Source organism: Cervus elaphus, chromosome 1, assembly GCF_910594005.1.
Source record: "Cervus elaphus chromosome 1, mCerEla1.1, whole genome shotgun sequence".
Lineage (NCBI taxonomy): Eukaryota > Metazoa > Chordata > Mammalia > Artiodactyla > Cervidae > Cervus > Cervus elaphus.
Genome location: NC_057815.1, coordinates 59,160,466 through 59,184,199, shown reverse-complemented (window position 1 = coordinate 59,184,199; position 23,734 = coordinate 59,160,466). Strand labels below are relative to the sequence as shown.

The 23,734-nt window shown below is 38.3% G+C and overlaps 1 protein-coding gene across 1 annotated transcript in view; it reads left to right on the top strand.

Annotated features, from left to right (window-relative positions):
- The first annotated feature begins 2,267 nt into the window (after nucleotides 1-2,267).
- The window catches only part of LOC122694911 (interferon-induced very large GTPase 1-like), a 55,723-nt gene continuing 34,256 nt past the window's right edge, over nucleotides 2,268-23,734 (top strand). Inside the window, exons 1-3 of the mRNA XM_043904305.1 lie at nucleotides 2,268-2,301; nucleotides 3,947-4,074; nucleotides 16,505-16,574. The gene's annotated coding sequence lies outside the window, so the exon portion shown is untranslated. The remainder of the gene's footprint in view (nucleotides 2,302-3,946; nucleotides 4,075-16,504; nucleotides 16,575-23,734) is intronic.

The following is a 23,734-nucleotide window of genomic DNA, read 5'->3' as shown; positions in this document are numbered from 1 at the left end:
CCTCTCTGAGTCGTATTCTCTTTAGATTGAGCACCGAACATTGGTTTAACAAACATTAAATCTCTCTGTTTTCCTGTGAATTACTTTACTTCCCTTTGAAGTCCCAGACTCCGACCTCTTTCTGCTTAGTCCACTATGACTTATAAATGTACCTTACCCTGCCTTACTATTTTTCATTTTTTTTTCATTTATTTTTATTAGTAGGAGGATAATTACTTTACAATATTGTAGTGGGTTTTGTCATACATTGACATGAATCAGCCATGGATTTACATGTATTCCCCATCCCAATCCCCCCTCCCACCTCCCTCTCTACCCAATCCCTCTGAGTCTTCCCAGTGCACCAGGCCCGAGCACTTGTCTCATGCATCCAACCTGGGCTGGTGATCTGTTTCACCATTGATAATATACATGTTTCGATGCTGTTCTCTCGAAACATCCCACCCTTGCCTTCTCCCACAGAGTCCAAAAGTCTGTTCTGTACATCTGTGTCTCTTTTTCTGTTTTGAATATAGGGTTATCATTACCATCTTTCTAAATTCCATATATATGTGTTAGTATGCTGTAATGTTCTTTATCTTTCTGGCTTACTTCACTCTGTATAATGGGCTCCAGTTTCATCCATCTCATTAGAACTGATTCAAATGAATTCTTTTTAATGGCTGAGTAATATTCCATGGTGTATATGTACCACAGCTTCCTTATCCATTCATCTGCTGATGGGCATCTAGGTTGCTTCCATGTCCTGGCTATTATAAACAGTGCTGCGATGAACATTGGGGTGTCCGTGTCTCTTTCAGATCTGGTTTCCTCGGTGTGTATGCCCAGAAGTGGGATTGCTGGGTCATATGGCAGTTCTATTTCCAGTTTTTAAAGAAATCTCCACATTGTTCTCCATAGCGGCGGTACTAGTTTGCATTCCCACCAACAGTGTAAGAGGGTTCCCTTTTCTCCACACCCTCTCCAGCATTTATTGCCTGTAGACTTTTGGATAGCAGCCGTTTCTCCAAAGAAGACATACAGATGGCTAACAAACACATGAAAAATGCTCAACATCACTCATCATCAGAGAAATGCAAATCAAAACCCCAATGAGGTACCATTACACGCCAGTCAGGATGGCTGCTGCCTTACTATTTTTCAAATTTCTCATGCCTATGTTAATTCTCCAGACATATGTGTTAAACTTATTTTCTACTGTGAATGTCTTATGTCATTTTAATTATTTGACTAGCCAAAAGAAATAAAAGGGGGAAAAGGAAAATACCACCACCCCCCCTTTTTTGTTGGCAAGTATCACCCACCTGATTTCAGAAGAAGCCAACAGAGTCCCTTAATGGACATATTCTCTTAGTCAAAGAAGAGCCAATTAGAAGGAAAGAATCAGGGGAAAATGTCAGACAAGAGAGACCCAGTGATCTCAGCTGCCCTTTTCTCTGTAATCAGTGGGTTACAAATGGATTGGTTCATGCCAGGATGTTTAGCTGAAGCTAAAAGAAGGGCTGAAATTAGGGTGAAGCAAGTGAGGCACCCAAACCACAATATTTAAATCTCTCTCACTCACAAGTTCCCTTGTACCTTAAACTCTTCTCTTGCTTCACCCTAATTCCAGCCCTGGATGCTTGGCTCTCTCTAGTATCACTGTGGAGGACTGGGTGATTTCCTTTTTGCTCAGTTTATTCAGAATAAGGCTATAATTTTTCAAAGAGAATATAAGTTAAAAACTGGCAATAAAAAAAGAAACAAAAGAGCCCGGAGAAAACATCTTTCAAAAAACAGTCACAGGTCATTTAACCGAAGTTCATGTTAAAAACAAATATTTCCTGGAATTGAGCGAAAAGTGAAAAAGAAAGCAAAAGTCTGTTTTCTGTTTTGGGCATTGACACGGAGTAATGGCAGGTAAATGTGTGGTGAAATAAACTTGTTTTCAAATCTGATTTTATTCTAAGGGATTGCTTTTACTCCTTCATTAATTTATACATTTACTGAAATCTTACCATGTACAGAAAATTTACTCACTCCGTGAGAGAATCTGAGGTACATCAGACAGACTCTGTGACCTCTAGACCCAAAGCATAGCAACAGAGAAGACATGGGCACTGACGCAAAGCCCAGCACAAGAATCGCAAAGACACGCAGATAACAGAAATACTCAGAGGTGCAGATTGAACAGTGGAAGGAACTCTGCCGCTAAAGACACGTCCCTTGATATTTCTTCTTCTGACAGATTTGATCATCAAAACAATTGTGTGCTGAGGAAAAGAATTCATACGTGAACGTCCACTTCAGGCCAAGCACTGGGTGAGATTAACCTCCCTCATTTTATCCTCATTAATAATATGCGAGTGGATGGTGCTGCTGACGCAAATTCATTCCACTGCTCGACGGCTCCTCCTTACTTAGGTCACCCTCTCCACACTCATAAGCAAATATAGCTAGGAACTGCTGGATCTTGGACTCCAACTAATGGCTGACATTGAAACTCTGGTCTACTAGAAAACACTTTCATTCCTATTCTAAGAGTAGGAAAAGGGAAGTCTTATTGGAAGGGTACCATTCCAGCCCTTCTTATCCCTTCCTTGTGTCTCATGTCACTCACTGAAATAGCTGTTAATATTCTCACATATAACTGGAGACACAGGCTCAAACAGACCAATCATTTTCTTGTTCAATCATGACATTTTGTTCATCTCTATGGTTCATGCACTACGTGTGGGATACAAAGATGAATAAGACAGATCGCCCACAACTGGGAGGAACACAGGGAGGGGGAGGTCTGCGGTTGGGGAGACGTGAGTGGACAAGCACAGTGAGAGAGCAGCGCACTGACAGGAGCGTCGGCAGTGGGGTCAGCGCTCTGGGCGCACACCCGGCCAGCTCAGTGAGGTCCCGGCAGGGGAGACGCACAGGTGCCCTGGGGGTGGAAGGGGAAACATGAGATGGCGTGGGGAGACCTTCTAGAGGTCCTGGGAAAATGAGTGTGAGGTTCCCCTCCAAGAAGACATGTGCAGACACATACAGCTTAAAACAGAGGAACAATGAAGCAGCCAGTACTGTTTACAAGCAAAATCATGATGAATTAAATCATGGGGTAAGATGATAATCAATGAAACAAAATGCTTTACATGAGATGTGTAAGGGAAAACAGATTTTTAACATTACTCAAAAACTCTGCTTCCCTTGTAGGTCAGTCAAAGAATCCGTCTGCAATGCAGAAGATCTGGGTTCAATTCCTTTGTTGGGAAGGTCCCCTGGAAATGGAAATGACAACCCACTCCCGTATTCTTGCCTGGAGAACCCCATGGACAGAGGAGTCTGGGAGGCTACAGTCCATGGGTTTGCAAAAATCGGACACGACTTAGCAACTAAACTACTACAAAAGCTCTAATATAAAATTAGAGAACAATAAAATTCTCTTTCTCACTATAAACACACAGTATGCTTTTAAGAATTTAGCTCATGGTAGTGTTGAATCATCCACATCAGCTAATACAATTTTGAAACTTTGTTAATTTTCAAATCAATCACACAACTAGAACAGTAAAGCAGTTAAAGCAAGTTCCCTGAGGAAGACATTCTAATGTGCCCTTGTCTCTTTTCTGAAATTCTTTCCCTATCCTGTTTCTCCCATGTTCTTTATCTGGTGCTCACCCCAGGCCACCATAAATAAACATGCACACACACCACTCCCCACCAAACATTAGTCTTCCATTTGGAAAAACCTTAACACCCAGGAATCACAATGTAAACACAATTATAAGTCACACTTATCTAATCATAATAATATAAATAAATATAAATCACAATTATAAATGAATGAATGCACGAATAAATAAATAAATAAATGAGAAGGATTCCTTAAAAGCAGCTGATCTTTTAAAAGTTGAGGGGGGGGGGAACTAAAGTGAAACCACTTTTTCACTTCCTGCTTGCCCTTTTACCACAGAAGGAGCTGAAGTCTAGGCTGCAGATTTCAATAAGCAAACTGCCAGACTCTGGGAAGGAACCTGCTCTGCTTTCTCGCTCATCTCTCTGGAGCAAACTGAAGACAGGAGTTTGGCCTCAAGGAGACAGGTAAGTGAAGGAGAAGGAGAGAAATGGGTAGAGAGGGAGATACAACAACATACTCAGAGAATAAACTACAAACAAAATACAAACTAAAATACAAAATGGGTAGACAGAGAGAGAGAACACACTCAGAGACTAAAATAAAAACAGAAATGGATGGAAACGGCAATAGGCACAGTCAGAGATCAAGGCAGTTTAAGGCATGATGAGAACACAAATATGAATCCAACATTCTCATTGTTCCAATAAACAGCTCCAAATCTCAGGGGAAGGGAGTACATTATCAAAACAGACAATCAATTTGGTAACTTCTATCATCAAATAAAAATAAATCTACAGTTACATAAAAAGAGATTTCATTTGAAAAGATTATTGCAATAAAGCGAAAGAAACTACTGTAATAGAGAAAACAATTCAAACAGAACTGTAAAGGACAGGCAGAAAGGAATTTTCTTTTGTAGGGAAGGGTCAACAGGCTAGAAAGAACAGAGAATAGAGAGTGTGTATAAAAGGAAATATTTTTATTCTTAGGAGGGATCATTAAGGCGGGTTGTATGCTGGATCAGATCGAGGATGGGACATCCTTGAGGGGCTAAAAAGGAGAGAAGCTTAATTAATGTTTAGTTTCAAACACTCCAATTGATCAGGGGGACAAACAGCTCAGTGAAAGTTTCATGAGGCAAAGAATGGAATTTAAAGGGTCTTTGTCTGATGCTATATTTAAAAATGTAACCAAGAAAGATCTACTGTATAGCAATAAAGACAGGGAAAGAAAAGCAGTTAATTTTTAAAAAGGGGGCCTGTGTCTGGCCTCCTTATAAGTAATAGTAATAGGGGAACACACAAATGAGTCTTACCTAAGTCGTATGCAAAAAGGTGTCTCTTTGCAGTAAGTTTAATTCTCAAAACACAAAAGGTTGCATGGAGTTATTTTAACCATCACTGCTTTCAAGAGCAAAGGACTCATGAAAAGTTTAACTTTACTATGACTCATGTAAGTAAGAGGTTCTATGGTAAATACAGAGAAGAAGGAAACTAACTGGACCTGGAAGAATAAAGGAAGGCTTCACAAATAAGGAGAATTGGATTACGAGTATAGTGTCCTGGGAAATGCTCATCTAATATAATATTTTGCTGATCTAATATTTGAATTAATAGAAAACAGACTAACAGGACAAAGTTAAGTTTAATTACATACTTACAGAATCCCCACCAAGACTCAAAGATGGCCTGGGATTTCAGGTATATAAACCATCTTCAGCTAAGGAGAAGGCAGTAGGGGTCTGGGGCTTCAAAGAGGAGGAACACAATTAACATGGGAAGAGCAAAAGATTGGTAAGCAAATGTTTGAGATGCTGTGCAAATATGTCTTTCTGATAAAAAAGCTGTCTCTGGTAATAGCTCTTTCTGGTACAGTGTTAGTTGCTCAGTCGCTCCAACTCTTTGCTACCCCACAGACTGTAGCCCACCAGGCTCCTCTGTCCATGGAGTTCTCCAGGCAAGAATACTGGAGTGGGTTATCATTTCCTTCTCCGAGACTTTCTGGTACAGGCCCTCTATATAATTCTTTTAGGAAGTTCAAAGAGAGGTAAAAAGGCTTTTCCTGAGTCTGCTGGGTCTTAATTGCCTTCTGCTCAGAACAATCCACATGTCAATGTGACAGATTTGGAGGTGGCATATTCTGGTCCACCTCAACATACAGGGTTAAAAACTATGAGATCAAGGAAAGATGACAGAGTACAGCTTTTAAGGGAAGAAAGTGAACTAGAAGTTCAGAAAAGGAAAAAGAGTGGTTGTAAAAAGAATTGGGTTACGACTTCCCTGGCAGTCCAGTGGTTAAGACTTTGCTTTTTGCGTTTTGATCCCCAGTGGGGGAGCTAAGATGCCACCTGCCTTGCAGCCAGGAAACCAAACCACAAAAGAGAAGTAATATTATAACAGAAGGCTGATGGTTAAGTGTCTGCCTATAATGCTGGATACCTGGGTTCAATCCCTGGGTCAGGAAGATCCCCTGGAGAAGGAAATGGCAACCCACTCCAGGACTAGACTACAGTCCATGGGGTCACAAAGAGTTGGACACAACTAAGCGACTTCACTTCACTTCAAAGAAAAAAAGTGGGGGACTGGGCTGATTATTGCCAGACTGTGAGGGGGATTGAATGCTAGGGCCAAGTAATTTGATCATATCATAAACCAATGAGGACTTTTCGAGTTTTGTAAACAAGTGAATGACTTACCTATGCATTTCAGGATGCACCGTTGAAAGGTGGGCCACACAAGGATAGAGATAAGGATTCGAGAGCTGCTTATACAGAGCAGTCAAATAGCGCAAACTAGTGCCCGGCATTTAGTAGGTAACTAACAAGAACATAATTTAGGTGAAGAAGTAGGAAAAAATGGCTTCCAAGAAATAAAAGGTGCCTACATCACCATTTGCCCATCAAAATGGAATAATACCCCCAAAGGGCCAGAGTTAGCAATTCAAAATAAGTTTCTAACTGGAAAAGCCATTCAACACCGTAAATCCAAGTCCAAGAGGAGCTACAGAAACAGGAAAATCTACAATAGGAGGTAGAGATTAAGAGATAAGCTAACATGTTGTTACCTTTTTCTTTTTTATTGAGATATAATTCACATATAATATTAGTTAAACTGTGCAACATGATTCCATATGTGTATATATTGCAAAATGATAACACACAGCAAGCCTGTGTAAACATCCATCACCACACAGTTATAGTTTATTTTCCTTATGATGAAAAATTTTAAGGTCTTCTTAGCAACTTTCAAATCACAATACTGTATTATCAATTATAGTCATCATGCTGCACATAATATTCCCAGGACTCATTCCTTTTATAACTGGAAATTTCAGCCTTTGTACCTCCTTCACGCATTTTCCGTCCTTCTCCCCCAAACTCTGGCAACCAGCAATCTCTTCTCTGTATCATTTAGCTTGTTTTTGGTTATGTTATGTTTGTTTTAGCTTTCATATGTAAGTGAGATCATATGGCATTTATCTTTGTCTGACATTTTACTTAACATAATGCCCTCAAGGTCAAACCATGTTGTCACAAATGGCAGGATTTCTCTCTTTTTTTTTTTTTTTCTGAATAAATTTAGAAATGTAGCACACTTTCTTTATCCATCCATCCATCAATGGACATTTCTGTTGCTTTCAACTTTGGTTATTGTAAATAATGCTGGAATGAACCTGGTCAGGGATGGGGAGGATCTTTTCAAATTAGTATTTTCTTTTCCTTTAGATAAACACCCAGTGGTGTCACTGGTGAATCATGATATTTGATAACTGGTAAAGGCTAGACGCTGCATAAAGAGCCTAAAGCAGCTCACGATTAGCAGCAGAGTCTTTGAACACGTATTCTCTAACTACAGGATCAAAAGCAGTCTCAGGTTACTCTCCATCCAATTATCTGATTGTTTCTTTGCTAACACTTAACCTGAAATTATTTTCTTTCTTCAAATATTTTGAAGTTTATGGTCTGCTTCCTTCAGGTAGAGGTAAACACTGTAGAGGCAGGGATCTAACCTGCCTTATTCATTAGTCAACACTCAGTACCTAAGACGTTTCCCAGCATGCTGAAAGCCCTCAATAAATATGTGTGAAAGAGATGCTGACATTTAAAAATTCTTTACCAAACTTCCAATCAGCGGTACTTGTATGATCTCATTCACTCAGAGGCACATTATCATCCTGGGTGCAAGTGAGGAGAGATGGTCAACAAAGAGGAGCTCCCAGATTTAACAGGATAGAAAGCTGGAAAGGCTCCCTGGACTGGATAATTAGAATGTGAATATCAGACTTGAGGAGAACTTTTTCTAGAAAAAGGTGAGGTCAGAAGTGAAACTAAATAATAATAAGTGGATAGGATGCATTCAGCAATTTATTTCATCAACCAACATTTACTGAGCCAGAAGTGCTAAACTTGAAATTCCTTTTTGAGAAATCTAACAATAAAAGAAATATAAAGAAAAGCTTATGGAGGAGGCAAGATCCACTCTATATTCAAACAAAATGGGAAGATGTATGTTTTTTTATTCAAAGTGAAGCAACCACAAAAGTAAAATTACCCAAAATATTATAGACCTAAGGTAAAGAAAAAAGAAAAGAAAAAGGCCAATGGGAGGTGAGTAACAGCAGGATTTAAAGAACAGAGTTAGTATTGCAAAGATGTTAGGGATGCCTCTTCCTTGGGGACCAGAGGGAAGAACACAAGAATGGATAATAGAGTCTTAATTTGAAGGTGACAATCTTTGAAGATGAGGAAGGTTTGACCACATAGCTTCTACACCCTGTAGAAATGGAAAGGGAGGTCACCAAATGTGAGAAGAGCCTCAAATAATGCTCTCTTTGATGTAATCTTTCCTGTATTCATAGACCCCTCTCAATGCTTCTGGACTATCAGTTCAAAGAAACTTCTCAGCCTTTTTCATATTTATCTCTGTAACCCATTGTCTCAAAAAGTGCCTGGCACTTAGGACTAGACCAGTAAGTGTAAACTATATGTAAAATTATGAAGATGATAATTGTTGTTTGATTGTGGGAAGTGAAGAAGAGAATGAAGAAGAGTCAAACTAGACTCTTTTGGGGCCTGAGACCCTGGGAAGATGGCAACATAGTAGATGCATTGAGAAAACAAAAGGCAGAGAGAGGTTTAAACAAGTAACTGGGTGCAAGCTGGGATGCACTTATATTCTACCTCAAGGGTCTCACCTGGTGGTAAGAAGTATAACTCAGTCCTAGGCTGTTCCCATGCTGGTTTCACATTCCCTTGGGATCCCAGGGATTCACCTTTTTTCATCAGTCTCCTCAGTTATCCAAAAACATCCTCTACACACTTGGCTGCTCCTGGTTCAGGTCCCAGTTCAGTTTCTTTCTGTCCTCAAGACAATGCCTCATGTTTCAACTGTAGCTAAGGCATTTGCTACTAATCGCTAGGTACATGAAGACAAAAATGTAAAAACCAAGGAAAGGGAAAAGATCTTCTCTTGCTATGTGGTTTTAGAATGCTCCCAGAAACCTCACTAGTCTAAAAGCAAATTAGAATATGGGAATATATAATGGTCTCAAGGAAGTCATGTCTGAGTGTAAGCATACACTCCCACCTAAATGGGCCCTATGTTCTTGCACTTGAAAGGTCCCACAGAATATGGAATCATGTGACTTCCTCTATCCTAGTTTAAAATTATTTTCTTATTTTTATATCAATATTATGAGAAATAACTTATGCACAAAAAATTGCATCCATTTAAGGTACATATTTTGATGAATTTTGCCAAGCTGAAACCACTAAACCCTTGAAACCGTTCCCGTGATCAAGACATAAAATATTTTCATGATCCCCCAAAATTTACAGTGTCCCTTTGCAGTCTATTCTTCCCTCTATTCCAGTCCTGGGCAACCAGATATGCTTTGGTTTACTATAAATTAGTTTGCATTTTATATAAGTGGAATAATACAAGAAGTATTCTTTTGTTGATGGCTTCTTTCACACAGCATAATAAAATTTCAATTCAACCATGTTGTTGCTTGTATGAGTAGTTATCCATTTCTTTTATTAAGCAGTATTTTATTGTATAGCATATTTGTTTAGCTATTGGATTGGCCAGAAAGTTCATTCAGGGGATGTTACACAAAAACTCAAAAGAACTTTTTGGGCAACCCAGTATCTACCTATTTATGGACATTTTGAGTATTTCCAGTTTTTAGTTATTATTCAAAAATCTCCTATGAACATCTATACACAAATCATCGTGTGAACAAAAATTTTTCATTCTCGTGGATAGATATCTAGAAGTGAAATATCTGAGTCATATGGTGTGTGCATGTTTCACAAGTGCCTAACAAGTTCCTGGAATGGTTACTACCAATAGTGAGGCATGTTCTAGCTGCTCTACATCCTCTCTGACACTTGATATTCTCTGTCTTCTTAATTTTAACCTTTCTAATGAGTTTGTTCTGTTTTCTCATTGCAGTTTTAATATGAATTTCCCTAATGATTAATGATGTTGACCATCTTTTCATGCACTTACTGACCACTCAATATCTTCTTTTATGAAATCAGCTATTCAAACACTTTGCCCTGTTCTTACTACATTATCTTACATATTATTGAACTGTAAGAGTCTTTATATAATTTGGATACCAGTATTTTTTTCAGATATATTCATTGAAAATATCTTCTTCCATTCTCTAGTTCGACCTTTAATTGTCTTAATGTAATTTTTGGAGGAGGCAATGGCAACCCACTCCAGTACTCTTGCCTGGAAAATCCCACGGATGGAGGGGCCTGGTGGGCTTCATTCCATGGCGTCACCAGGAGTCAGACACGACTGAGCGACTTCACTTTCACTTTCCACTTTCATGCATTGGAGAAGGAAATGGCAACCCACTCCAGTATTCTTGCCTGGAGAATCCCAGGGGTGGGGGAGCCTCATGGGCTGCTGTCTATTAGGTCACACAGAGTCGGACACAACTGAAGTGACTTAGCAGCAACAACAGCAGCAATTTTCAGAGAGCCAAATTTTTCATTTTGATTGTCTAATTGATCAGTTTTGCTATGGCTCATGATTTTAGTGTCTTAAGAAACTTTTGCCCACTGCAAGACCAGGAATGTTAATATTTTCACTCTTCTTTCATCCAGAAGTTTAATAGGTTAATTTTTACATGTAAGTTTTGGTCTCTTTTGAGTTATTTTGGGTGAGGTGTGATGAGCTACTTTGGATGTAGGATAAAGCAGCATCAATGATCATGTTTTTTCCACATGGATATCCAATTGTCCCAGCACCATTTGTTGAATAGATTTTCCATTCCTCTTTGCAAATCAGTGTAGAGTATATATATAAGTGTATTTCTAGATCCCCTATACTCTTCCATTTCCATTGACCTATATCTGTCTTCATTACTACCATCTTGTTCTTGGTAGCTGTACATAAGCCTTAAAATGAGACAATGTAATGACCTCTTTCTTTTTTACATACACACCCAAACCACATATGCATGTGCAATTGACTTAGGACAAAAGAGTCACAAAAATTCCTATTTCTGAGAGAAGACATCTTGAGTTTGAATAGCTCAAAGCTTCTTGACAATCTCTGCAAGTTGGAATTAATAGTATTCATGAACTTTAACAAGGTAGAGATCAATATAGATTAGAAAAGTGAACAATTATCTAAACTTTTATAACATCTATGTCATCAACTATATCCCTTCTACTGAATTTCGGCTAAATATGGCTGAGAGGCCTATTCTCCACAGTCTTCCTCGTTAGAACCTGAGGTGTAATAGAAAGGGAAGTTTGAGTTAGGGGATGTCAGAGAAGATCTCTGCATACAAGTTATCTGATGTCATTTTTCTGTCATATAGATGTACACACAACTTTATCTGTGTTTTTCTTCAACAACAGGAAATTAAACAAAGAATTATGCTCTCCTTTTTTTACAGGGGACAAGTCATTTAATCATAAGCCTAAGTTTACCTACTAGTCTCTGAAAATCTCCATTTCTCAGTGGCCTGACCCTTACCCTAAAGAACTACAAGTCTTTCGCTAGTCCTGTCCAACTGTACCCTCAAATCTCTCTCAGACCGACCAACTTCAGGCTTTTTAGCTCAGGAAATAACAAACAGGTTCTCAGGGGTTTTTCCATGTAAAGTCTGAGATTATCTGCTTTCTGTTTAAGTGACTAAGAAAGATTTGAGCCCAATAACCATAAAACATGTGCCTGTGACTTTACCCTAATTAAGAGCAACACAGATTAACTTGACAGTCCTCCTGGGATGGAACAAAGACTGCTTTGGTCTTTTCTCCTGGTCTCTTTGATCCTTGCTCCACTGACCAATGATCTCTCAACCCATAGAGAAGATCATGCCATGAGATTAGAGTCTACCAGTATCTACTTTAATGAAGTATCACAAATTGACCACATAAGCATGCCCAGATGGAGTATTAGAACACTGCCCATATTCCAGAACACTCTCTCATACTCTTAGCTATTTCTTATCATTAATCTCTCTACTTCCTAACAGTTTACACTAGTCATTACTCAGACTTGTGATATTACAAATTCATTTTGGCAGGTATTTATCTTTCTGTATATGCAATCATATTATATGTATTCTTTTGTATTTGGCTTGTTTCAAAACTTAAAATTGTGAGATATACCCATATTGTTGTGTATCACTATGATATTGTTTTTATTATTATATGAATATGTCACTTTCTATTTACCATGAGACTGTGAAAAAACATCAGGATTGTTTCCAATTTTTTGCTTTTATGAATAGTGGTGCTATGAACATTCTGGTGGATATGTCTTGATGTATGTTTACACACAGTTCTACTGGCATATACATAAGGATGAAAAACTTGACTTATTCCTGTCACTTATTTACATGTACCCATTATTTTTCCCTTTGAATTTTTTCCTGTCTACTTTTGTGATACCAATTGATATTTCTTTATTTCATTTTATTATTTCATTAGTTAGGATGATGGACAGAGAAGCCTGGGGACTACATTCCATGTGGTCACAAAAAGTTCTACATGCAATGAGCGTGCACACACATAGAGAGAAAGGAATCACCCTTTTATGTCATTACTAACTTTCATTCTTATCTGTCACATTCAAAAATAAATTTTTACCAGCTTGGTACATTTTCACTCTCATTACCACCAAACACACACACACACACACACACACACACACACACACACACACACACACACATAGTATCCTCACCTATACCACCTTGTCCTGTATTGAGCTAACTGGAATTTTGTAGTTTTTATTGAAGTATAGTTGCTTCATAATATTGTGTTAGTTGCTACTGCACAGCAAAGTGAATCAGCTATACAAATACATATGTCCTCTCTTTTCTGGACTTCCTCCCCATTTAGGTTACCACAGAGCACCGAGTACAGTTTCCTGTGCTATACAGTAGGCTCTCATTTGTTATCTATTTTATACAGAGTATGTATATGTCAGTGCCAACCTCCCAATTCATCCCATCCTCCTTTCCCCCTTGATACCTATGTATTTGTTCTCTACATCTGTGTCACTATTTCTGCTTTATAAATAAGATCATCTATGGCAATTCTTTCAAATTCCACATATATACATTAATATATGATATTTGTTTTTCTTATTTTGACTTAATTCACTCTGTGTAACAGTCTCTAGGTCCATCCACATCTCTACAAATGACCCAGTTTCATTCCTTTTTATGACTGAGTAATATTCCATTGTGTGTATGAACCACACCTTCTTCATCCATTTCTCTGCTGATGGACATTTAGGTTGGTTCCATATCCTGGTTACTGTAAATGGTGCTGCAATGAACACAGGGGTGCATGTGTCTTTCTGAAATATGGTTTTCTTAGGGAAATTGCCCAGTAGTGGGATTGCTGGGTCACATTTTAGTTCTATTTTTAGTTTTTTAAGGAACATTTATACTGTTCTCCTCAATGGCTGTATCAATTTACAATCCCACCAACAGTACAAGGGTTTTCCCTTTTCTCCACACCCTCTCAAGCATTCATTGCTTGTATGAACTAGCTAGAATTTACATTATATCTGTTTTAATTTTTACCTTATACAATAAAAATCATTTCAACTAGTAGTTTGACTTTTCCTTTACAAATTTGGTTGACAGATAATCTTAGGATCCAAATCATATACCTTAAGAATATTAAAAATAGTGCTAATAACATGTAGCAATACCATGCTGCTAATGGGATCTCTGACATCTGTCTGCTTTTATTAATAAGATATCTGTAAATAACCAAGACTGTTCATTTGTTTAATATTCACACTCCTTACTATCCATCCTACGAACTGGAGAGTGTTTCCAGGACTATTAAACAAATTGTTTCTGTTGTTGTTGTTAACTTCATACAACATTTGATCTAAATTTTCATTATGGACAATCAGGCCTACTACAGTTCTGGGAAATATCCTATTTTTTTTCTTTGATAATTTCTGAAATTAGCCGAAATTTCAGGTAATTTTTCTAACCATATTAGACTCAGTCATATGTCAGCAGCATTTCTGGATCTAGCCTATCTGTCTCCTTAAAAAGCTTTATAGCTCTGCACACACATTTCCATTTCTTTATCCTTTGAAGTTAAAGTCTTAAAACATTTAACTCAGTTGTGCATTCTAGCACAGTAGTTTAACTTTCATGTGTATTTATTCAAATACTGAGACAGAAAGAGTACCTCAACTGGAAACTAAGAAGTAAAGACAGTCAAATGATAAACCATCATGTTCAGGCCAACAGAAATGGCAAATTTATTTTTTACACTCCCACATTTTCTCCACTAAAAAAATGTTATCTTAGAATAGAGTGTTTTTCAAAATGTGATTTACCACGTGGCAGCAATTGTAAAATGAACGTTGAGGTGTTTATAAAAACCATAGTTCCTGAGCAATAAGCTAGACCTTCCATGTCAGATTCTCTGTGAGTGGGGCTGGGAATCCACATTTTTAAGATGTCCTCAGGTAATCATTATGCAATATAAAGTCTGAGGACAACTACTTTGAAAGATTAACTCATGTTTTTAACTTTAAATTGGCTTAAAACCAAGTCAAGTTCAATCAGTCAGAAGAGTGAGGACATTACAATCCTTAACACTTGCATTAATTTGCTGCAATTTCTGCCTTTTTGGAATAGATTCCTGCTTTCTTTAAATCTATCGCTATAATTTGGCACTCAAATGGACCAAAACTAAACACTTCCTTGGTGACTCAAATGGTCAAAAAACTGCCTGAAATGCAGGAGACCTGCAACATGGAAAATAACTTTCAACATTTTGGTATAGACTGAAAGTTAATGGAGATGTTGTGTGTCTTTTCTGCTAATGTTTTAGCAATTCTATTATTTTCTTGTTGTCTCAAAATGGGGAAATGCTTTCCTTTAGGAGACGTGGGAGATTGTAACCCAAAGAAGGCTTCTTCAGCGTTTGAAATCCCATAGTCACTGAGTTCCATATAGGTTAAGAAGGAACAGAAAATGTAGGACAGTAGCTGTAGCTGCTGTTTCCTTCTAAGACTTTAAGACTGTGCCTACTGACCTAGAATTCTCAGAGCTGTCAGTTCAAGAGCACAGACAACGACGCATAGTGAGGAGGGTAGACTTCTCAATGATTGTCTCCACTGGACAGTCTGGTTCAGATGTGGACAGATATTGTTGTGACACTGGAAAGTTGGGGAGTCTGTCCTGTTACACTGTCAGGCTCCTGTCATTCTTCATTCTGCATGAGTAACTGTGCTGAGTGTTGGGTAGGGGTTGAATGTGTCAGAAGATATTTTTCAAGATTACCTTCCCTGAAGGGAACTGGCACACTATGGATATAGCCCCACATTAGGAGATGATCTGCCTGTGATTTGAGAGCATTGGTTTATACCCCAATGGACACAACCTTTGATCACCAAGCAGCATGGTAAAAGTAAGATTTTAGATTGGCTACAGAAAGTGTCATGTGGAAATCAATCCATATATTTAATTCTTGCTAGAAACTGAATCCTTGGTATCAATTGTAACCTAACAAAATGATCTCTGCTGAAAATGAATGCAGAGGCCTTTACTAGGTGTATGTAGGTCCAGAACACACTAGTATTTTCCTCAAGAGTAAATCAGTTTTACAGTTAAGTTGTATACCAGGATCCCTCCTTTCTACCTCCAACTAGAGTGTCTGGGAAGAAATCTTTTGAAGTCACATAAAAATCAAGTTTGTCAGTTCCAGCAAGGATCTAGTAATAATAATAGTCATAGAACTATATCATTGCTGAAGATCCTGTTTTGTCTTTCACTGACTTATTCTCTAAGAAAAATACATATAAAATAGTGTATATATTTGAGCACATGTTTATAAGGCACTTGTTCTGATAGTTTCCAATGTCAATGAGTCATTCTGTGTAGCTTTGTGTGCCTCAGAGCTGATACTGGTGTTGTGTCAATGATAGAGAAGTAGAGATATGTGTAGTAGGAAGAAGCATGAGGAGCAGAAAAGATTCTTTAATTCTTGCCTACTTTGCTTTTGCCTACAGTGAAGGACTTTTGGGCTAGAGGTAGATTTTTTGCCCATTCTTCGTGGTGCTGGAAAGATTTTATCAATGATTTCTCTACCTTGCTTAGCATATGAAAATGAAGTGGAAGTGTTAGTCTCTTATTCGTGTCTGACTCTTAGTGACCCCAGGGACTGTAGCCCACCAGGCTCCTCTGCCCGTGGAATTCTCCAGGCAAGAATACTGGAGTGGGTTGCTATTCCCTTCTCCAAGAAGTCTTCCAAACCCAGGGATCAAACTCAGGTTATTTTCCATGTTGCAGCGATTTCCATATTGCTATTTCCTATTATTTCATAATTGGAAATTTCCAAATTGCTATTTCCTAATATTGCCTATTATCTCATGGCAGAAGCTTCAGGAGATGGGAAGACACTTCTGAAAGAAAACCTACAGGATCAGCGTTCCTGACTGCAGTTGTGGTATGTAGTTTCTAGTTAAAGTAAAAATCAAACAAACAAACAAAAAACATACCTTGGCCTTAATTTAGACCCTTAAGTCTTGTTCTTTCCTTTCATTCTCCAGTGTATGTAAGCTTCCCAATCTTTATTGGACTTGACATATTATCATTAAACCCTATATTTATTCTCCCTGGAGTGGTGGGTCTGACATTCTACTTTCAGTCTTCATGGTCTCCTGGAGACGGGAACCTGTTTCTACCTTGGGGAGCTTCTCTTTTTCCTACATTTTCATTCTCGGTCCCATAGGATGCTCTAGTCCTGGGAATGTATTCATCCCATTCAAACAGCCTTTGTCTCTTTTCTTGATGTTTTCCCTGATACACTTGCCACTTTTCAGGTTACTTTAGTTCATAGGCCAATCTTAAATGAATATCATCTCTTAAAATTTGTCTTTACCACCTGGAATAGTTATAGACACTAAATGAATTCCATATACAGAACATCTCATTTATAATCCTAAGCCACCTAAACATTAAGTCCCTTTGGTCAACTAAAAGGATATCTTGATGGTTATATGTATCTCCATAGAACAGACATCTTACTTGTTTGGATGGCATACACTCCCCACGCTATTCTTTTCTCTTAATTCCCTTTTATACTCTACCTTGATGCACTGAAAAATTCCCTGAAGCCTAATCTGCATATGTATTCCTTCCAAGTTCTCTGGTTTAGGTCTTCAAGTCTCCACTAACAGTTCCTCTCTCCAGATTTTCCTAAACTGTGAAGCATGCTCTTATAAGTAAGAGAATCTGATTCTCCTTTGGCTAGGTGGCGCAATCTCCTTCAGATCCTCTTCCCCTTCAGTGGGGTTTACCTCATTGAGTCCTACATCCCTCTGGGCACTGACTCTGTGGTTCGAACAGAGACTTTTAGAAAAATCAAAAGATAGGAGGTGTTAACATTTATTGATCTCCTAGTCTATGTCAAACACTGGACTGAGGAATTCACATACTTTACCACTTGCCATGCAGATGAGGGCAGCTCCATGATCAAGGCCTACCTAATGACCTCCTTTTGCTGCTAAACAATAGAATGTAGCACAGATGAAGAAATTTTCAGATAAAATTAAGAACCCAAACCAATTGGTTTTGCTATAACCAAAAGGAAGCTTATCCTGGATATGCTCAACTTAATCAGGCAAAAGGCCATCAAGAGAGACTCAGCCCTTCTTCAGAGATAATTTTCCCTCCTGCTGACTTACAGAAGTACGCTATCATGTTGAAGAAAGGCCTGTGGAAAAGATAATGTGGCCAGGAACTGTGAACAGTGCTAAAATCACAAGAAAATTAATTCTGTCAATATGTATAAGCTAAGAGCAGCTTTTCTAGCTGAAACTCTAGATGAAAATACAGCTCAGTCAACACCTGGAGTGCTGCCTTATAAAACCTCAAGTACAGCACCCAGCTAAGTCATGCCAGACTCCTGACAGACACTGGGATATATCTGTGTTTTGAGATCCTAAGTTTGTGGCAATCCATTATGAAACAGTATAAAAATAATACAGATTTTCATACCTAGAAGTGGTACCTAAAAACTTGGAAATAGCTTTGAATTCAATCAAGTGAGCAGAGACTAGAAGAGCTTTCATAGAAAGCCTATATGTTTTCAACAGACTGTTGGTAGAAATCTAATCTTTAAGGATGCCACAGTGAGAATCAGAAGAAATTGAGGAACATGTTATCAGAAACAGAAGGAGGAAGATTCTTGTTACAAAGTGATAAAAAACGTAGCAAAACTATATCCTGGAGTTATGTTCAAGAAAATATTTCAAAGCTGGTTTTACTTTTAGGGGGACTTCCAAGTAAGGTATTAAAAGTGACTCTTGAATTCTTTTTTCTGTTTATGATAATATGTGACAGGAGAATGATAAATTGAGGAAAGAACTGTTAAACAAAAAGAAATCAAGACCTTTCAATTTTGAAATTTCTCACCATCTGTAACAATTAAGGATCATAGTCTTCATCTCTGTTTAGTATGATTGTCCAACTTTTCCCTAAAACTTCAGAAAGATTAAAAGGTGAAGGAATCAGGCACAAAACTAGGCTTTCCTATCATTTTAAGGATAAAGTTTCCTATATAAAACTAGAAATAAAACTACCATATGACCCACCAATCCTGTTAGTGGGCTATACATAACCTGAGAAAACTCTAATTGAAAGAGACACCCATACCCAATGCTCACTATACCACTATTTACAATGGCTAGGACATGGAAGCAAACTAGATGTCTACTGACAGATGAATGGATAGAGAAGCTGTGGTATATATACACAACAGAATATTACTCAGCCATGAAAAGGAATGTACTTGAGCCAGTTCTAATGAGGTGGATGAACTTAGAGCCTATTATACAGAATGAAGTAAGCCAGAAAGATAAAAACAAATATGGTATATTAACACATATATATGGAATCTAGAAAGACAGTATTGATGAACCTATTTACAGGGCAGCAATGGAAACAATCCAAAAAGATGATTCTATGAAAGTGCTGCACTCAATATGCCAGCAAATTTGGAAAACTCAGCTGTGGCCACAGGACTGGAAAAGGTCAGTTTTCATTCCAATCCCAAAGAAAGGTAGTGTCAAAGAATGGTCAAAGTACCACACAATTGCACTCATCTCACATGCTAGTAAAGTACTGCTCAAAATTCTCCAAGCTAGACTTCAACAGGACATGAACCGTGGACTTCCAGATGTTCAAGCTGGTTTTAGAAAAGGCAGAGGGACCAGAGATCAAATCGCCAACATCTGTTGGATTATCAACAACAGCAAGAGAGTCCCAGAAAAACATCTACTTCTGCTTTATTGACTATGCCAAAGCCTTTGACTGTGTGGATGACAACAAACTGTGGAAAATTCTCAAAGAGATGGGAATACCAGACCATCTGACCTGCCTCCTCAGGAACCTGTATGCAGGTCAAGAAGCAACAGTTAGAAATGGACATTGACAATGGACTGGTTCAACATTGGCCAAGGAGTACGTCAAGGCTATATACTGTCACCTTATTTAACTTACATGCAGAGTACATCATGTGAAATGCTAGGCTGGATGAAGCACAAGCTGGAATCAAGATTGCCGGGAGAAATATCAATAACCTCAGATATGCATATGACACCACCCTTATGGCAGATAGCAAAGAAGAACTAAAGAGCATCTTAATGAAAGTGAAAAAGTTGAGGAGAGTGAAAAAGTTGGCTTAAAACTCAACATTCAGGAAGCTAACATCATGGCATCTGGTCCTGTCACTTCATGGCAAATAGATGGGGACACAGTGGAAACAGTGACAGACTTTTATTTTGGGGGGCTCCGAAATCACTACAGATGGTGGCTGCAGCCATGAAAAAAAAAAAAGAAGCTTATTCCTTGGAAGAAAAGTTATGACCAACTTAGACACCATATTAAAAAGCAGAGACATTACTGTGCCAACAAAGGTCCATCTAGTCAAAGAGATGGTTTTTCTAGTAGTCATGTATGGATGTGAGAGTTGATTATCAAGAAAGCTGAGCACTGAAAAATTGATGTTTTGAACTGTGGTGTTAGAGAAGACTCTTGAGAGTCCCTTGGACTGCAAGGAGATCCAACCAGTCCATCCTAAAGGAAATCAGTCCTGAATATTCATTAGAAGGACTGATGCTGAAGCTGAAACTCCAATTCTTCGGCCACCTCATGCGAAGTGTTGGCACATTGGAAAAGACCCTGATGCTGGGAAAGATTGAAGTGGGGAGGAGAAGGGTACAACAGAGGATAAGATGGTTGGATGGCATCACCAACTCAATTGGCATGATTTTGAGTAAGCTCCGGGAGTTTGTGATGGACGGGGAGGCCTGGCGGTTTGCAGTCCATGGGGCTGCAGAGTCGGACACGTCTGAGCAACTGTACTGAACTGAATGGAAACACAGCCACAGAGAACAGATTTGTGGACACAGTAGGGGAAGGAGAGGTGGAGATGAATTCAGAGTAACAGGGAAATACACATTACCATACGTAAAATAGATAGCCAGTGGGAATTTGCTATCCGATGCAGGGAGCTCAACCCAGTGCTCTGTGACAACCTAGAAGGTGGGATGGTAGGTTGGAGGGAGGTTCAAGAGGAAGGAGGCATAGGTATACTTGGCTGATTCATGCTGATGTATGTCCAAAACCAACAGAATACTGTAAAGCAATTACCTTCCAATTAATAATAATAAATAAATAAAATTCATTTTAACCACACCCTCCCCGAAAAAGAGGACAAGGGTTTGCCTCACAGATATCAACCAAACTAGAAATCCTCTAGGAAGCTTAAGGGTACTGTTTCCTACTATTTCAGCAGGAGGGCAAGGCTTAGAAGGGTTTGTCTGGAAGAGATCTATAAATGTGGGTTTTGCCTAGAGGAGTGAATCCCACTGACATTTACAGAAGATCCACAAAGTTCTTGAGAAAATCTGTTCAGCAGAAACACTACTAAGCTGATGTTGGACAGAGTGTCTGTTTATGTCTGTCAGATATAGTTGGTTTAGAGTATTGTTCAACTCCCCTATTTGCTACTGATCTTCTAATTGTTTCTCCATGTGGAAAGTACAGCATTGAAATCTCCAACTATTATTTTAGAACTGTCTTTCTGCTTTCACTTCCCAATTTTTGCTTCCTATGTTTTAGAGTTCTGTTGTTAGGTTCCTAGCTTTATATCTTCCTGATGGGTTCACATTTTAATCAATATTTAGTGTTCCTCCTTGCCTCTTGTAACAATTTTTGACTGAGTCTATTTTATCTGATTTTAGGACTGATATCTCAGTTATCTTTTAGTAAGTATTTGCCTGGAATGTCCTTTTCCATTCTTTCACTTTTGACCTATTTGTCTTGGATATGAAATGAGTCTTTTCTAGACAGCATATAAAGTATTTTGCTTTATAATCTATTTTGAGTTCTAATAGAAGAGTTTGATCTATTTATAATTACTGATAATTAAACATTTATTTCTGCAATTTTGCTTTTTCTTTCATATGTTTCATATCTTGTTTGTTCCTCGGTGTCACAATTGATTGCCTTCTTTTGTGTTTGGTGTTTTTGTAGTGTATAATTTTGATTCCTTTCTAATTTATTTTTCTGCATATTTAAAAGTTATTTTAGCATTGGTTGTGCTGGAGCTTACAATTAACCTCACAAACATGTAATAATCTATTTTGAATTAATATCATTAACTTCCGTAGGTGTGTAAAAATTCTGATCCTACATATCTCCATCCCTCCCCCTTTACGTTACTGTGTCACAAATTACATCTTTCTACTTTGTGTGCCCATTTAACATAGGCTTATCATGATCACTTTATGAATTGTGTTTTGATCAAACTGGGCAAGAAAAAGGAGTCACAAATGAAAAATACACTAATACTGGTTTATATACCCCTTTACCTGTGTTATTTCTTCATGTGGCTTCAAGTTTACTGTCTAGTGTCCTCTCATTTCCACCTGAAGGACTCTTTTTAGCATTTCCTATAGAACACATCTAGCATCACCAACTCAGTGAACATGAAATTGAGCAAACTCCAGGAAATAGTCAAGGACAAGGAATCCTGACATGCAGCAGTCCACAGGATCACAAAGACTGGGACACAACTCAGCAACTGAACAAACAGACACATCTACTAGTGATGAATTCCCTCAGCATTTGTTAATCTGGGAATGTCTTAATGTCTCCTTTATTTTTGAATGACAGTTTTGCCAGGTATAGAGTTATGGCCTTTCTCTTTCTTTAGGTACTTTAAATATGTCATCTCACTGCCTTCTGGCCTCCATGGTTTCTGCTAAGATGTCCAGTCTTATTCTTAATGAATCTCCCTTAAATAGGACATTCATTTCTCTTTTGCTGCTTTCAAGGTTCTTCCTTTGTCTCTGACCTTTAAAAGTTTCATTAGAACATGTCTCAGTGTGGATATCTTTTGTTTTTCCATCCTAAAGTTCATTGAGCTTCTTGAATGTGTAGATTCATGTATTTAATCAAAGTATGACTTATTGGTCATAGTTTCTTCAAAATGCTTTTACATCCCTTTCTCTCTATAGGATAGAAAAGTTTTCTATCCTTGCCAAGGCATTGCTGAATTAACAGAAAAGAAGAAAAACTATTGTTTCTAGAAAATGAGAGAAAGAGAAATAAAGCTGAAAGCATCTCCACAGCCATGGGTAGAAGCAAAGGAGGGGCTCACCTTGACAGCTGGGTGATGAATAGGGCTTATACATGTGATGTTCCACCCAGGGGCACTCACACACATACACACACAAGATAACCAACTTTATAATCAGTAGTCCTCTTCTTATAATAATATTACATTTATTATAACATTGTAATGATATTATAATCAATATTATATTGTTATTATGTATTATATTATATCAATTTATGTATGAATTATCTGTCTCCTCACCATCGGTGAGTAAGGACATCACCGTCTTCTTCAGCAAGCAATCTATAGAACCTAGAACATTACTGGCAAAAGACCAGTATTGGTGAACACTGAAATAAATGTGTGGCATTCTTGATTTGGGCTTCCCTGCTGGTTCAGATGGTAAAGAATCTGCCTGCAATGTGGAAGACCTGGTTTAATCCCTGGGTTGGGAAGATCCCCTGGAGGAGGGCATGGCAACCCACGCCAGTATTCTTTGCCTGGAGAATCCCCATGGACAGAGGAGCCTGACAGGCTACAGTCCATGGGGTCACAATGAGTTGAACATGACTGAATGGCTAAGCACAGCACAGCACAACCTTGGCTTATTTTTGCTCACTCTGGTCTATAATATTTACTGTATTAAACTAGCTTAGATAAACACAAGAAAGAAGAAAAGGCTTTCTTTATAATTGGTCTTAATAATCAGTAAGATGAAGGTAGAGTACAAAAATATGTTATTTAACTTAGCAACCAGAGACTGAAGGACAGGATTGTGTTATTAAAAGTCATATGGCACAACCTAAACTTATGAAAAAATGGTAAACTGAATGTTCATTAGCTTATTTAGCCATCATATGTTCATATTTGAGGGCTTCCCTGGTGGCTCAGATGATAAAGATCTGCCTGCAGTGTGGGAGACTTGGGTTCAATCCCTGGGTTGGGAAGATCCTCTGGAGGAGGGCATGGCAATCCTTCTC